The following is a 16997-nucleotide window of genomic DNA, read 5'->3' on the forward strand; positions in this document are numbered from 1 at the left end:
TATCAATAAATCCAATAAATAAATCCGAGCAATCTGGTACCGGTACCGAGCAATCTGGTACCGGTACCGTACCGTTTAGCTGGTACCGTTAGTACTAGTACTGGTACCGGTACCTGCCCACCCCCAACACTGTGACGTAGGCGGCAGCGGGCGTGAGACGCGTGTGTTTCTGTGCCATGTAAGTTTGCTGAAGTTCTTATGTATCTTATGCTGTACTGTGGTAGTTAGTTGTAATAAGTGCAGAAGATTCGCTGTAACTGATGAAATGACTCATTCACAACCCGATAGCCTAGCTACGTACTTTACTTTGTTTTCTCGTGAGTTTTCTTGTTTTTACTTAAATTCTCGCATTCTTTTCCTAATGCTGTAATATTATATGTGCCAGTGGCAGATTCGTTGTCATAATATTTATTAATATAGTACCCTACTGCATAATGTAAGTGCATACTGCTTTTTTTTATTCTTAATTTCCAGAACGTGTCCGTGGGCCTAGGAATACGCATAGCCTACTGCATAATGTAAGTACATAATGATTTGTATTTTTTTTTTATTAACTACAGGACTTCACAGCATACTTATGCCAGTAATTTTCAGGATGGTAGCAGCTAACAGCGATGAAAAAAGTAACAATTTTATACGGATTAATTAAGAATCTAGATTTTATTTATTTATTTATTTTTTACTTAAAGTATCCTACCTACATGTAGCTTACTGTCAATGACTATGATTTATGTGCTCAAATTATGGGCCGGAGGACCAAAACAAGTTCAGGTAGTGGAATAATTACGAATGAGCAGCAGTTACATAACGGTTGTTGTATATGTATGTATGGGTTCCGCAAGGGGCGTTCTACTGGTGATCTCCTAGCCTTCTTAACTGACTCTTGGTCATCCTCTCTTAGCCGTTTCGGTGAAACTTTTGCTATTGCGCTGGACATATCAAAAGCTTTTGATAGGGTCTGGCATAAATCTTTGCTTTCTAAACTACCCTCCTACGGTTTCTATCCTTCTCTCTGTACCTTTATCTCCAGTTTCCTTTCTGACCATTCTATTTCTGCCGTGATAGACGGTCACTGTTCTTCCCTTAAATCTATTAACATTGGTGTCCCACAGGGTTCTGTCCTATCTCCCACTCTTTTTCTGTTGTTCATTGATGATCTTCTTTCCAAAACGACCTGTCCAATCCATTCCTACGCCGATGATTCCACTTTGCATTATTCAACTTCTTTTAATAGAAGACCCACCCTTCAGGAACTTAACGACTCAAGGCTGGAGGCTGCAGAACGCTTAGCCTCAGACCTTACTATTATTTCCGAATGGGGCAAGAAGAACCTGGTGTCCTTCAACGCATCAAAAACACAGTTTCTCCACCTATCCACTCGACACAATCTTCCAAACAACTATCCCCTATTCTTTGACAACACCCAGCTATCACCTTCCTCAACACTAAACATCCTCGGTCTATCCTTAACTCAAAATCTCAACTGGAAACTTCATATCTCATCTCTTACTAAATCAGCTTCCTCGAGGCTGGGCGTTCTGTACCGTCTCCGCCAGTTCTTCTCCCCTGCACAGTTGCTGTCCATATACAGGGGCCTTGTCCGCCCTCGTATGGAGTATGCATCTCATGTGTGGGGGGGCTCCACTCACACAGCTCTTCTGGACAGAGTGGAGGCTAAGGCTCTTCGTCTCATCAGCTCTCCCCCTCATACTGATAGTCTTCTACCTCTTAAATTCCGCCACAATGTTGCCTCTCTTTCTATCTTCTATCGATATTTCCACGCTGACTGCTCTTCTGAACTTGCTAACTGCATGCCTCCCCCGCTCCCGCGGCCCTGCTGCACTCGACTTTCTACTCATGCTCATCCCTATACTGTCCAAACCCCTTATGCAAGAGTTAACCAGCATTTTCACTCTTTCATCCCTCACGCTGGTAAACTCTGGAACAATCTTCCTTCATCTGTATTTCCTCCTGCCTACGACTTGAACTCTTTCAAGAGGAGGGTATCAGGACACCTCTCCTTCCGAAACTGACCTATCTTTCGGCCACCTCTGTGGATTCTTTTTAGGAGCAGTGAGTAGCGGGCTTTTTTTTATTAATGTTTTTTTTTGTGTGTGTGCCCTTGAACTGTCTCCTTTGCTGTAAAAAAAAAAAAAAAAAAAAAAAAAGTTCATGCATCATTTGTGGGAAAGTTAACATTAATTATGGGAAAGATAATTGAGCCAGAATAATAAGGATGTTGTAAATGAGAAGGGAGCTATATAGCTGATATATCATCATATTTAATATAGATTTAAATGGTTTGACATATATGTATGTTGCACGATTAATATATGTATTGGAACAAATTTAGTTGAGGTTGTAATAACAACTACCTCAAACTATTACAGGTGTCTATATTTTTTGTTAAAACCATTATATTTTACTGTTGTAATTTAATCATTCATAAATTCAAAGTGGACAATGAAGTTTCATAATATTAGGTGACTAGCTGTTATACTCTTCAAGATTCTTACTTAGTTTTATTTACATGTGACATGCAAAAAGTAATTTTGTCACATGGTATATAATTTATCATGCAATTTTTTTTTTTTATTGGTTTAGTTAAGTAACTCTAGTATACTATATTTATAATTATAGTTATAATTTCAGTCGTTGCAATACATTTATGTCTTATGTCCTTATGCCAGTGGGGCTTGTGGTAAAAGTGAAGGGCGATGTGGGTGAGTGGGGGGCTGGGGCTAGCATATTATATATGATCGGCATACGGGAGACATATGACCGGCATACTACGTCGGGCCTTCGGTAAAACGATGAGCAATAGAGACATCGGGCCGACGGAGTTTTGCACCGTCGGGCCGCCGCAACAACACACGTCGGCCCGAGGGAGGGCAGACGTACTTGCTAGGAATTGTCATCTTAAGTAACGTGAACGGGCTCAGTCCGAATTATTACTTGACCGACGCGTCCTCGTCATCTTAAGTAACGTGAACGGGCTCAGTCCCAATTCATACGTGACCGATGCGTCCTTGTCATCTTAAGTAACGTGAACGGGCTCAGTCCTAATTTGTACGTGACCGATGCGTCCTTGTTAGTTTACCCGCCACGTATCAAATTGTATGTCGTATGAAGGGCCAGTGTCTCCTTGACTTGTCCGTTACTCCAACCGACCCACCAAAGAAAATCAGAATTTCTGAGACTGGAATGAGCGAGATAGGGAGCACGGAGTTGAGCACCCCAAAATGCTCCTTTTCTCCAGAAGCTATTCCTAGGGATATCTCATGACTGCGGTAGCGTATTTTAATTAGCACCGAAAACAAATTAATTGTAGACTTGCGTAGCTCGGTATGTATTAAGTTGAAGGAATTCCTAGGGACATCTCATGACTGGGGTAGCGTATTTTCAAGTAATTAGCACCCTCAGACATTACAGTTGAACCACATTAACTATCCACTTGCGTTGCGTAGGAATATCTAAAATTGAAGATATTCCTAGGGACATATCATGTCTGCGTGCTCGTATTTTCAATCAATCAGCACCGTACACATTACAGTTGAACCACATTAAATATACACTTGCTTAGTGTAGGTATGTTACTCACTTTCAGTCCGGGAGAAAAGGAGCATTTTGAGGTGCTCAACTCTGTCCGTGCTCCCTATCTCGCTCATTCCAGTCCCTGAAAGTCCGATTTTCGTGGTGGGACTGGAATGAGCGAGATAGGGAGCACGAATTGAGCTGAGCACCCCAAAATGCTCCTTTTCTCCCGGACTGAAAGTGAGCAAAATATCTACACTACGCAAGTGTATAGATATTGTGGTTCAACTGTAATGTGTACGGTGCTAATGAATTGAAAATACGAGCACTCAGTCATGAGATGTCCCTAGGAATATCTTCAATTTTAGACATTCCTACGCTACGCAAGTCTGCCATGAATATGCTTTTCGTGCTGATTAAAATACGCTACCGTGGTCATGAGATATCCCTTCCCCCTTGCCTCGTCCAGCACTCGCGAGGCAAAGCGAGACATCAAGTGCCGGTGCGTTACCCCCGCCGTTTACCCGCCACACGATTCATGACTGGGGGCCTCGTCCAGCGCTCAAGACGCCACACACCAAATTCTTTGTCGTATGAAGGGCCTGTGTCTCCTTGACTTGTCCGTTACTCCAGCCATTTACCCGTCACTCGAGGATTCAGTGACTGCTTCGGCCAGCGCTCAAGAGGCAAAGCGAACCATTATTAAGGGCGAGCAACCTACCCACGCCGTTTACCCGCCCAGGGCCCGTACTTATAAAGAGTATGTTTTGCTTATGTGAGACATAAATCAAGAAAATGGCGGACACCGAGACATAAGGGAAGCATAACCCTTAGGTTTCAACTAAGCGGAACATAAACTGACTCGCCAGCTACGCGCGGGGTGGAGGTAACATTGCAATCCTTAGGTCGACATAAGCGAGGCATAACAGTCAAGATGGCAGAGGTAGTGGGTGCGCGTCCGCGGCAGCTGAGGACTTTTATAGGCACGAAGAGACGCCCTTGATGAACTTCCGGACCCGGATTTGATCAAGAGGTACCGCCTGGACCGTGCAGGGATACTCTTCGTGACTGATTTGGTGCGTGAGGCCTTGACTGCTCCTACAAACAGGAACCAAGCCCTCTCTCCTGAGATGAAGGTCCTCGTAACACTGAGGTATCTTGGTACGGGCAAAATGCAGCAGTGTAGCAGCGACGACTTGGGGCCTTCACAACAGACCGTCAGCAGGGTCACCCGGGAGACTGTGTACGCCCTTGCACAGCCTCATATAGTGAGACGCTTCATCAAGTTCCCCCTCACTGTGCAAGAAACTCAGGTGAACCGGCGATAGTTTGAGGAAATTGCGGGATTTCCTGGTGTGGTAGGGGCAGTAGACGGAACACATGTGAGGATTGTTGCACCCAAGGAATTTGAGGCAGAGTATGTGAACAGAAAAGGGCACCACTCTATAAATGTGCAAATCGTATGTGACACACACGGGAGAATTTTACACCAAACTGCAAACTGGCCCGGGTCTGTCCATGACGCACGTATTTTGCGTGAAAGTGCTCTGTTCACAGGGTTCGAGAGGGGTATGGTTCCTGCAGGATGGCACTTATTGGGAGACAGTGCCTACCCCTCCAAGAAGTGGCTCCTGACACCCTATGTACGACCTCAGCCGGGCCCACAGTCCGCCTATAATAGGTAAGTTTTTGTGGACACACACCCACACACACACACACACACACACACACACACCGACATTCGTGTTGTAATTATTGTCTACTATGGCAAAGTGGTCCCTGCAGCCTCATCTGTTCTACCCGCGCTGGGCTAGGTTGCCAATATTATTTCTTCTGTGCTGCAGTGTTACCACGGTGTTACACTCACACTCCTCAACTCTATCAAGCTTAATAACCTAACCTTACCTATCCTAACCTAATCAAACCTAACCTAGTTTAACCTAACATAATCTAAACTATCCTAACCTAACCCATCCTAACCTAACCTAATCTAACATAACATAACCTATACTAACATAACGTAGCCTAGTCTAACCTAATATAACCTAACCAAACTTAGCCCAGCCTGGCACTCCTTGGGAGTCGAGGTTGTGGTAACACCAGCAGAAAATGCATTACTGGCAACATAGCCCAGCGCGTGTAGAGGAGCTGAGACAATAGGGACCACTTTGTGATAGGATTGCCGTAATATCTTTCATCATTGCTTATCATTTCAGGCTTAGGCCATGCAAACTACACTAATGTAGGAAAATTAGCTAAGTTGGGTAACAGTATTATGATTAGCTAACAGTGCTCTTATACATTCATCTTTTTTCCAATCATGGCTGTGTTTTACTTCTTAAAACCCCTTGTATGTTCATTAGAAAAATCCAGCATAACAACCCTTAACTTCAGGATTATAAATCTTACAGAAACAATATTGTTGTCCCATGACATTGCATTGCTAATTTGAAACTTGACAAGGCATTGTCTAGAAAAGGTTACTGCCATTTTAGGTTGTTACAGTTAGGCTTGATCTTTTTTGTAATTTCAGTATTGCTAGTACATACTAGTCTATGAGGGGGAAAATGTAATATAGGTAGGGTTAATGAACTTAGTGTGAAACATGACTTTCTTAAAGGAAAGTTTGATAAATCTTAAGAATAGCGGCTCCATTCCCTCCACCACCCCAGCCCCCTACCCCCAAGGCAAGCCTGGTGACCTGTGGGGAAGCTGAGTTTAAGGGGGGAAGCCCAAATCACTGAAAATTTGGCCCCCACAATTTCCCCAGAAAAATCCCCAAATTAGGGAAAATTCCCTTGTCGAAAGTAATTAAAGTCCCTAACGCATGCTCTTGTAATCTATTCCAATATAACTTGGCAGCCGCCGACCAGTCTGTTGACGAGTGTCGGGCGTGTCATTGGATGGCAAGCATAGTGACCCCCCTCCCAATCCGTCCCGCGTCGCATAATTTTTTGATGGGCCACACTGCATGTCGAATATATTTAAACTACCCCAACCGAACCTTACGACCTAACAGCTAACTACCCCCTCTCGACTCCCCCTGGACCCCCCCTCCTTCTTAAATTATCCCAACCGAACTTTACAACCTAACAACAAAAAATATAGAATGGCCTCAGAAATACTTACAAAATTAAGAGGAAGTAGATGCGGCATGCGTCTCCTGTGGGCGGTTACAGGGGTTATACAGTGCAGCTGCCTCTTGAAGGAAGACATGCAAGCGTTTGTTAGGGTCATTAATGGGCATAAGAAACATGCACCTTGCGAGGTCCCCCACAAAGTGCTTCTTCCTCCTGCCAAAGAGGCTCTTTGCTTCCCTCCACAACCGCTAGATATTGTTTGTGGCGAACACACAAGTCAAGCAAGTCTCTTGCTTTCCCGAAGTACCGCGAGCAGAAGTCAATGAGGCCAAAATCGCAGTCGGCACACCTTTCCAATGCCATGACACAGACAGAAGTGACGGAGGTGAGGAATTTAAGGTATCCAAGCTGCAGGTGAGGAAACCCGAATATCCCTAAACGTGAAAAAATCCCTAAATTTGGGGCAATGCTCTTCAATGAGAACCCAAGCAGATTATGTTATGGCTTAAATTTCAACTTCATTTTCAATGTAATAAATTGGGGCAAGAGTGTCATGCCTTGTCTGAAGGCAGAAAGACGCGTAATAAATTACATATACATTTTTTCGTGTATAATTCGTTCTTCCCTTGTCCTCCCCCTCCTAACCCTACAAGTGTGAAAAGCTGCAGAATTCGTACGTGACAGTACGTCACAGTACCTGCACGCACACAAACAAACATATGGATTCCACCAGCCTCCTGCAGCCCAGTCTCATCGCCCATCGACTTGGAAAAAATCGTGAGGCCCGCGTGGAGAAATACACCCCTTGTGACAAACACGCCTGACCACTTGTCAAAATCCCGTCGTATGTGCTAGTAATGTTGTAATTACCACCATACCGTGCCCTTTATGCGCACCCGCTAGGACCCGCTATTCTTAAGATTATCCGAAAGTTGTTTTTAAGTTCAGTTGCAAAAGCAATTTTTACAGTATCACTACATTGTCATTAATTAACTAAAAATTTCAGAGCACACGAAAGGACAAGGAGCACAGTGGAGAGGGGGATTGGCCAGTGGAAGCGGAGATTTCATGTGCTCCATGGTGAAATCAGAGTCAGCCCTCCTGCATATGTATGTAGAATAATACAGGTATGTAGACAATCAAGTGATGATCACATCTCAATACTGTATCGTCCACTACACAACAATAATTTTCATTACTTGTTAATATTAACTCTATCTGTAGGTGTGTGCTATTTTGCACAACATCTGCAAAGACAGACGCCTCCCTGTACCCGAGGAAGGAGAGGACGAGGGTGATGGTGCAGTTTTCCATGAGGACCCACCTGTCCCACTACCACCTGTACCTGGACGAGTTCGGGAAGGTCTGTTCTACAGGGATGAGTTTGTCAACTTTCACTTCATGTAAGTTACAAATATGAAAATTAAATGTTTTGTGTATCAGCCTGTATCTTTCCATGCTGCTCAGTATTTAATTTTAAATTTTCATTTAAAAAATCTTACTATTGCAATGTTTCAATTTTTGTTGCAGTGACAGACCTCAACCTCAGCCTCGTACAGCTGTGTGAGGCCTCCCGACCCATCAACAGGTTAATTCCAAACCTACTTCCAAGTATGTGTGTTTGTAATACAATTGTGTGTGGATTTGATATATATATATATATATATATATATATATATATATATATATATATATATATATATATATATATATATATATATATATATTACAAATCCACATTCGTATCAGTAATAAATGCAGAAGCTATACCCAGTATTCAAATAAATTTATTACAGTATTTGGTAAGAAATTTTCACCAGTATGTATGGTTTAAAACAGCCAATATACTCATGATTGCCTTTACTTATTTCTAATATTAAGCAATAAATGATTTCCTTTTAACAATAAATAAATAAATAAATTCCTTTATAATAAATAACTATGTAGGAAAACTACATAATGGATATCCTAAGGACAAATATATTACAGGAAAGCTAATGTAGAGAGAGTACCGGCAGGGTGAAGTGTGTGAAGGAGAAGAGGCATGGTGGAGTGTGTGAAGGAGAGTAGAGGCAGGGTGGAGTGTGTGAAGGAAAGTAGAGGCAGGGTGGAGTGTGTGAAGGAGAGTAGAGGCAGGGTGGAGTGTGTGAAGGAGAGTAGAGGCAGGGTGGAGTGTGTGAAGGAAAGTAGAGGCAGGGTGGAGTGTGTGAAGGAAAGTAGAGCCAGGGTGGAGTGTGTGAAGGAGAGTAGAGGCAGGGTGGAGTGTGTGAAGGAGAGAAGAGGCAGAGTGGAGTGTGTGAAGGAGAGTAGAGGCATGGTGGAGTGTGTGATGGAGAGAAAAGGCTGGGTGGAGTGTGTGAGAGTAGAAACAGGATGGATTTTGCAAAAGAGAGGAGAGACAGGGTGGAGTGTGTGAGGTATTAGCGGCATGGTGGAGTGTATTTGCGTGTTACATTAGTTTTTTACTTGCAGTTCGAGTAGGGTTTTTTGTACTTTTAAATTTTCAGTTTCTTGTTTAATTTTTTTTTAATTCTGCCTGTTTTATTTCTACTTGTAACTCTGAAGCCTGCAGTTCAAGTTCCCTCTTCAGGCGAATGAACTGCAGCTCCTCCTCATCCACCAACATGGTGCAGGTCCCAACTGGTGTACTGGAGGAAGCTGCAGCGGCAGGAACTACTGGTGGTGGTGTGGTGGTGGTTTGAGGTGTGTCTGTGCTGGGTTGGGGAGGGACAGGTGGTGTGACATCCACCTGAAGACTCCTGGCAAAAATACATCCACCTGTACCTGCACTCATAATTTTCTTGTGTTATTTGACTTACATCCCCATTTATGGAAACAATACAGTTTATGTTGAAAAGCTTTTGCAGGAAAGGAGTGTGTGTTCCAGAGGTCATTTCTTTGGTGTTCTGCTGTTCAGTACGTAATGCCTACGTCGTTAAGGACAACTAGCATGGGTCATGAGTAAGCAGACCTGACCGAGGTCAGACGTGGGTCACGGCGCTCCGAATGGAGTAGCCCGGGGCCAGCCTGTTGGCCTCTCCCCTGCCCATCCATTCCCCTCTCCCTTTTCATCAAAAACCCAACATCGTAAGAAACTATTGTGACATCAAGCTTAATTATGGTGACAGACAGTGAGTGCTATGTGTTTGTGGTCCCGTGAAGACACTGAAGTTTAGAAATGGTCAGTGTGACATCGACACGGCCTTACTATCCAGCCGACGTCCCAGGTGCCCTGAGGTACACCAGCCCGACCATCATGGTGCTGGGAGAACTCTGTTCAGCCGCCTCTACCTGCACCCCTGCCATCAGCGGCGACCTGACCCTTTTTTGACCTATACCCCTTTCATATTGTAATTTCCCATTTGTTTCAAATATATTTCAAAATTTGTATTTTAAACGTGTATATTTTCAGCTTTACAGCTGCAATCACTTAATAGACCGTTTTATTTTTATTATTACTAGGAAGGATGTCTCAACACCTTATCAAGTCAGCTCTCGATAGCAATTGAATAAATTTATGTACACATTGTTCCTCACTGTTTGATTCCATGATTGCCCTAATATGGACTGCATACAGCAGCATGATAGTATTGGGTAAATAATAATAATAATAATATGTAATAGTATTCTATAATAATACTTTAAGCAGAAAACTGTGGACTTTAGGAGATGGAAAGCAATACCTCCTCCTTGTGTACTGCAGTTTTCTAAAAGGAAAGCAAATTATTTTCAACAGTAACAGCGAGACCTATTTTGGAGAACTTTAAATCTACAATCTACCTGACAAAGGCATTTCTCAGTAAAATGAACTAACACAACTGATAAATCATTTGGAAATGTCATGTACATGTTAGAGTAATATTTTTGTACATTTGGATTTAAGAATATTTATTCTTATTTTTGTAATGAAGTAATGTCAGACATATGAGACACACTTCATAAAGCAATACATTTAGTGCAAATAAATGACACCTATAAGACATTTTAGGTTAATCCATATTGTCTGCTTGTAACCTTAATAAAAAGTTGGTACATAATTCCTAAATTATAACAAATCAGTGTATCATACAAACAAGCTAAAGTAGACAAATACGACAATCATCAAGGAACGGAAATAACAAATTTTACTAATGATTGTACAAATAACGTTTAGTAAATATTCAGAGCCCTCACATGGGGGGAAGCCAGGGGTGGCAATTCTAGCCTGAACCTGCCGCCCACAAGGCTGACAAAATTATTTTAAAATCAATATTTTTCAGAAAATAACAATAACAACCACACTGCAGTCTGATGAATGCTTTTTCCTATTATTTATGAAAAAATAATTTTTGAAATTTCACTTAATTATGCGGCACAGACAGCAAAATTATCTTTTATTATGTATACCGGTATCCAATAATCACATTGCCCGAATTAGGGTCATAGGCAGTAAAGGTACGTGGTGGAGGTGGGAAGTGGTGATTGAGGGGAGGGGGGGGAGTCACTGAGAACTTTGCTGGGGCAGCACTTAGGCATGTAAGGGCTCTGTAAATATTTATACATGACTAAAGTTTTATTTACCCACCCATTTTCGGGAACATCTTCAGTGTCAGGTGGAAAAGGGTCCACCACTGTCCTGTCAATAGAATTGACTGAGACGTTCCCCTCTCCCAGCACATCAGCGATGATGACCTCTAACTCCCCGAGGGGTTTAGGCGGAAGGCCACCACCTAGAAGAAATATATATATATATATATATATATATATATATATATATATATATATATATATATATATATATATATATATATATATATATATATATATATATATATATATATATATATATATATATATATATATATATATATATATATATTGGTACATGAGTGCAAGGCTAAGTCAATTGAATTCCCTTGATTGAAAAGAAAAGGCAATACATTACACATGTTATTTCCATCAAGCACTTAATAAGCATTGAAATTTACAGGACTGTCACTTTGCTTGTTAACCATTCCTTGCAATTCATGAATACCATTTTATTTCAAGAAAAATCTTACCTGTTCCATTCTTGACCTTTTGGTAGGCACTAATTTTAGTTTTTGCTTCTTGCATGACAGTTTGCCAGCGTCTCTGGCACTGCTTTATGCACCTACTGAAGCCAGGGTGGAGTGCCGCTAGGCGAGAGACATTGCTGCCCCACGCCTTCGCCTTCGCCTCAGCAGAGCAGCAATTGGCGTGGCGGTGTCGTGTCTGGCGAGGAAGCTGTTCCTGCTGCTGCTGCTGCTGATGTGGCTTCTGCTCCTGGTGTAGCTGCTGCTGCTGTTGCTGCTGACCTCGCTGGCTGCTGAGGGGCTCTAGAGGTCGTGGCTGGCTGTTGGCGGCCATGGCTGCTGACTGCTAGCTTGAAGCTCGCGGGAATGTTTGTTTACATGTTTGAGGGGCTACGTCCTTAATTTTATCATTATTCCATGTGATGCTGGTCTATGCATCGTCAACAATACCCGAAAATACTTTAATATATTTTATACATATTTCCAATTCTTCAATATGCTTTTAACATCAAAATTGTACCAAATTCCAACATTTTATTTTGAGTTGGTATCCCATTCATAGGTGCAGCTCAGGGGTTGGCAACGATGTACTAATACTCGCTTATGTCGAGCTGGTTATGTTGAGGGGGTGAAACATAAGGAGTGGGGTTATGTCTCGTCATTGTTAATACTCGGATATGTTTCAGTTTACGTCTCACATAAATTTCTTTATAAGTACGGGCCCTAAAGCCTAGCTACTCTGCCGGGCCCTATCATAGCCCATCCAGTGAACGAGCTGGTAAAAATAAAACAACAACATACGAATGGATATGATGAGAATAATTATCCAACCTGAAAGTGTGTGAGATGAAAGAAGTGACTGAAAGGACAGGGAGATAATGAATATTGCTGCTGTTGGGACTGTGTGGGGAGACGACTGAGAGGAAAATTGTGGTAGTGAAAGAGTTCCAGGAGATAATGAATATGGTATGTTAGGAGTAGGGAGTAGAAAGTATGATGGGTACTGTTTGTTTATGTGTGCTATTTTTTTTTTTCTATAGGTGTTGCCGTTACAAAGGTCTGATGTGGAAGAAATCCCAAGTCACATGTAAGATCAAGATCAGGCATTGCGTGATGGGAGACGCGAGGCCTCCGTGCACTGCCGAGTCTGGGAGCAGACAGGCCGTGCCGGGCCACGCATGCGCAGATGGGAGGCAACAGTTTTACACGGGCAACTGTTTTTCACGCTACACCTGCCAGCGGTCTAGTTGATAGTGAAGACACAGTGACACTTTCATACTAGGACGGCTATTTTTCCTCCTCTTCCTCCTCCAGCCTCTTCCTTCTCCTACTACTACTACTACTACTACTACTACTACTGCTACTGCTGCTGTTGCTGCTGCTGCTGCTGCTGCTGCTACTACTTCTACTACTACTACTACTACTACTACTACTACTACTACTACTACTACTACTACTACTACTACTACTACTACTACTTTATCTCTCTCTCTCTCTCTCTCTCTCTCTCTCTCTCTCTCTCTCTCTCTCTCTCTCTCTCTCTCTCTCTCTCTCTCTCTCTCCTTTAATCCATCATGGTGACCAGATTATAGTAAGTACAGCTAACAATACATGTTGTTTGAAGGGTAATATACCATATTTGTCAGTAGCTGCCATCATAATATTATCAAGTTAAACGAGTGGCTTCTTCTCTAATTATTATAATAGTTTGTTTTATGACAATTGTTATTATTAATATTATTATTATTATTATTATTATTATTATTATTATTATTATTATTATTATTACTTCTACTACTACTACTACTACTACCACTACTACTGCTACTGATATAATTAGTACTGAAAGATTAGTATTGATAGTTGTGTTTTATTTCTGAATACTTAATCATTATTAGTCAAGCATACTCCTTGACAATTCATTTTTAACCCCACTCAATTCACTTCATTTGCCTCTAAATGCACAAAAAAACAAGGCCCCCAGCTGGCTTTGCGCGCGCGCGATCGATAAACCGCAACAAGATTCTGACAAAATTGGCATCTGTCAGATTTGGGGTCTGGATCCGGCCCTGGTAGTAGTAATAGGAGTAGTAGTAACAGTAGTAGTAGTAGTAGTAGTAGTAGTAGTAGCAGTAGTAGTAGTAGTAGTAGTAGTAGTTTGTTTGTCAAGCTTCGCTTACCTTTTTTTTTCAACTACCGAAGAAAAATTAGAAAGAAAAAAACTCCAGCAGTTGAAGAGATAAAGACGTAAGCCTATTGTTACTGAAGATTAATCCATTTATAAACCTTCCATATATAATGAGTTCCGAGGGGCAGCATGAGCCAATGCAAGATGGCGCCACTATAAACACTCGCCTGCGCCAGAACGGGCTGGGCCGACCATCAGGCCCCACCTGGAAGAAGCCTTGGGCCGACCATCAGGCCCCACCGGGAAGATGCCTACCAGCGCAATAGGCAAACAACGTAAAAAAAAAAAAAAAAAAAAAAAAATAACTACTTTTACGATGTTGTCAACTCCCTCTTGTTATTGTCTCGCTCCTGGATATCAAAACACGAAAAATCATCATCATCATCAGCCATTGCAGGATGTAAGGAGTAATATTCTCAATGCTTTCTTGCTCCTGCTTACCTTCGTTCGAACATGTGGCGCGCCTTTAAGAGTCTTGGGAAAAAAATCAATAGTACTTACGATGCCAGCTGGTTAGGGCCGAGGACGAGGCCATTAATGGACCGTATTGGCTCTGCAGGCAGCGCCACATGTGACCACTCAACGCCAAGCTGTCCTTTCCACAGAGTTCAATATTATAGACTAGAGTGCGTCTGAGGCTGTCTCCGGGATACACGGCCATGGTGCCGCCATCGCCCCAAGCCGATGAATGCACACACTTCACTCCTACCCGATTTCCGTTTTTCTCCAAGCCAAATAGTAGTCAGGAAATCGGGTAGGAGTAAAGTGTGTGCAGTCGTTGGCTTGGAGCGGTGGCGGTGCCAACTACCAAGGCCCTGTATACTGGAGGCAGCCTCAAACGCACTCTAGTACAGAACTTGAATTTTATGGAATGTACTGCTTTGACAATTCACCGACGGGCCACGTGTGGCGCTGCCTGTATAGCCAATACGGTCCATTACCTCCCCCTCCCTCTGTGCAAGCAATATGGTGACATCATTACCTGCGCGCTCTCCCACACATTGCTTTCATTATCTCAAAACAATCGCACAGATAGCATCACCAGCCAAGGTATTAATTAATCAGTCAGGCTCACCTGCCCTTTGAGCAGGCCCCGGAATGACGGGATCGCCTGTATTTACTACCTATAAGAAACAATAAGCAGTCAGGTAGGCAGCCCCCTCCAAACAATTAGCGATAACCACGCCTCCCCCGCACAGGTATTACCGTGACGTGATCACCTGCGTGTCGCACTTCAACGCCAAGGAGGATGTGGACCCTGACTACAAAAACATCTGCCTCTCCTAACCCTACGTGTAAGACAATGGCTCCCGCCGCTACATCCTCTTCTACCGCTGGTCGCTGCTGGTGCTGGCCGGCGTCGATTACATCCCCAGGAAGGTGTCCAAGGGCTTCGACAACCCCCGCTGCAAGAAGCTGCTTGAGGATCTGGCCACCGACGCGCCCTGCCAAGAACAGATGAAGGACTAGCTGGTGGAGCACTCGGTGCACTGCGTCTATTACACCCTCAATGCGCACAACGGCCTCTACTGGAAGTACTTTCTCGTGAACGTGGTGGCGCTGGCCATCGACGTGTTCACCATTTGTTACCTGAACATCATCCTGCAGGGCCACTTCATCCAGTACGGCTTCAAGGCCTTGCAGGACAACCGTGACCCTCGCACCTTCACCGACTACATGTCCCAGACTTTCCCGCCCTTCGCTGAATGCGAGCTGTCCAACGAGTATCAGCTGGTGAAAGACCGTACGGATAAGTTCGGTTGCTAGCTCACCCTCATGGAGCTGTAGGAGAAGGTGTTCCTGGGCCTCTGGCTGTGGCTCATCGTCCTCAGCGTCATCACCTTCTGCTACATCGTCTTCCTGCTCACCATGTTGCTGCCCTGCGTGCGCTCCTACCTGCTCCGCACTGCCAAGCCCAAGGACGCCAAATACAACGTGCGAAGAGTCATACAGAAGGTGTCCAAGAACTGTAAGATCGACAACATCTACCTGCTGTACCACCTCAAGGGCCACTTCAGCCACGTCAGGTTTTACGAGCTAATGATGCGGGCGTCGGACCCCTCCCCCGACGTGCGTTCACCTGGCCGCAAGTCTCAGCAGGTGGTCACAACACAGCCGTAACGGCAGTTCCGTGAGGGGAGGAGGCACGAACAAACGAACAAACAGACAACTCAGACAAACAAACAGACCCACGTGTCCACACTTCTGCCATTGATCTCCTGCGCTCCCTTGGGCATTCGAATTGCCTTAGAAAATAATGATAAAATAAGTAGAAAATATGAAAGTAAACAAAAAAGGTCAGAAAATGCCAACTTGGTGTTAATGATGATGTAAAGACAAAAAAAAAGTCGCCAACCTAAACATTGACTCGGATATTTTTTTTATTAAGATGTGTGAAGAGTGAGTGACTTTTGTACTTATGTATTTATTAATAAACGCATCACCCTCCTCCTCCTCCTCCTCCTCCTCCTCCTCCTACTACTACTACTACTACTATTTTTTTTTTTTTAGTAGTACGGGCCTCCATCTAATAAAGTTGCGTTGTGAGCGGTATATTCTCTCATATCCTTTCACAAAGCAATTCATTGGCCCCACCCCGCCAATGACTGTAACGGGCTTGTCGGGGGGCGTTTAAAGGGTGTTGATTAAGACTTCAGCTTCCTTAAGGCGAATTATATTCGTAGCCTTTATGTACAAGAAGCGACGGAGCGAGAGCGACTGTCGTTGTGTGTCAGTCGGACTCTCGTGAAGGAGAGGCGAGTTACAGGTTGGAAAATAATTGTTACAATTGGTCACGTATGTCAAGGTGACCTCCACGCACCATCGGAGTGCTAAGTATACAAAACTGAGACGGTAAACACTGACGGACGACATTCCTATAAGGTGGCGTGATCTATCTGTCGTGGAGACTTCCCCGTAGAGTCGTTTACCGACGTATTTATGGAAGCGGCTATATGCGATAGCCAATCCTCCCAATTATCGTGGAGATCGTTCACGATAGGCCTGAGGACCTGTAAGATTTTTCTATTAGCCCTCTCCGCCAACCCATTAGCAGCTGGGTGGTAAGCTGTGATGAAGGATTGCGTGATGTTAAACTGAGCGCATATTTCGCTCAATACTGAGTTCCTAAACTCGGTGCCATTGTCACTCAGAAGAATTCGA

At 43.4% G+C, this 16997-nt stretch overlaps 1 pseudogene; it reads left to right on the forward strand.

Moving 5' to 3' along the window:
• The first annotated feature begins 4706 nt into the window (after positions 1-4706).
• On the forward strand, positions 4707-16023 carry LOC126991540 (uncharacterized; annotated as a pseudogene).
• Positions 16024-16997: the final 974 nt, after the last annotated feature.

Source organism: Eriocheir sinensis, unplaced genomic scaffold (assembly GCF_024679095.1).
Source record: "Eriocheir sinensis breed Jianghai 21 unplaced genomic scaffold, ASM2467909v1 Scaffold3, whole genome shotgun sequence".
Lineage (NCBI taxonomy): Eukaryota > Metazoa > Arthropoda > Malacostraca > Decapoda > Varunidae > Eriocheir > Eriocheir sinensis.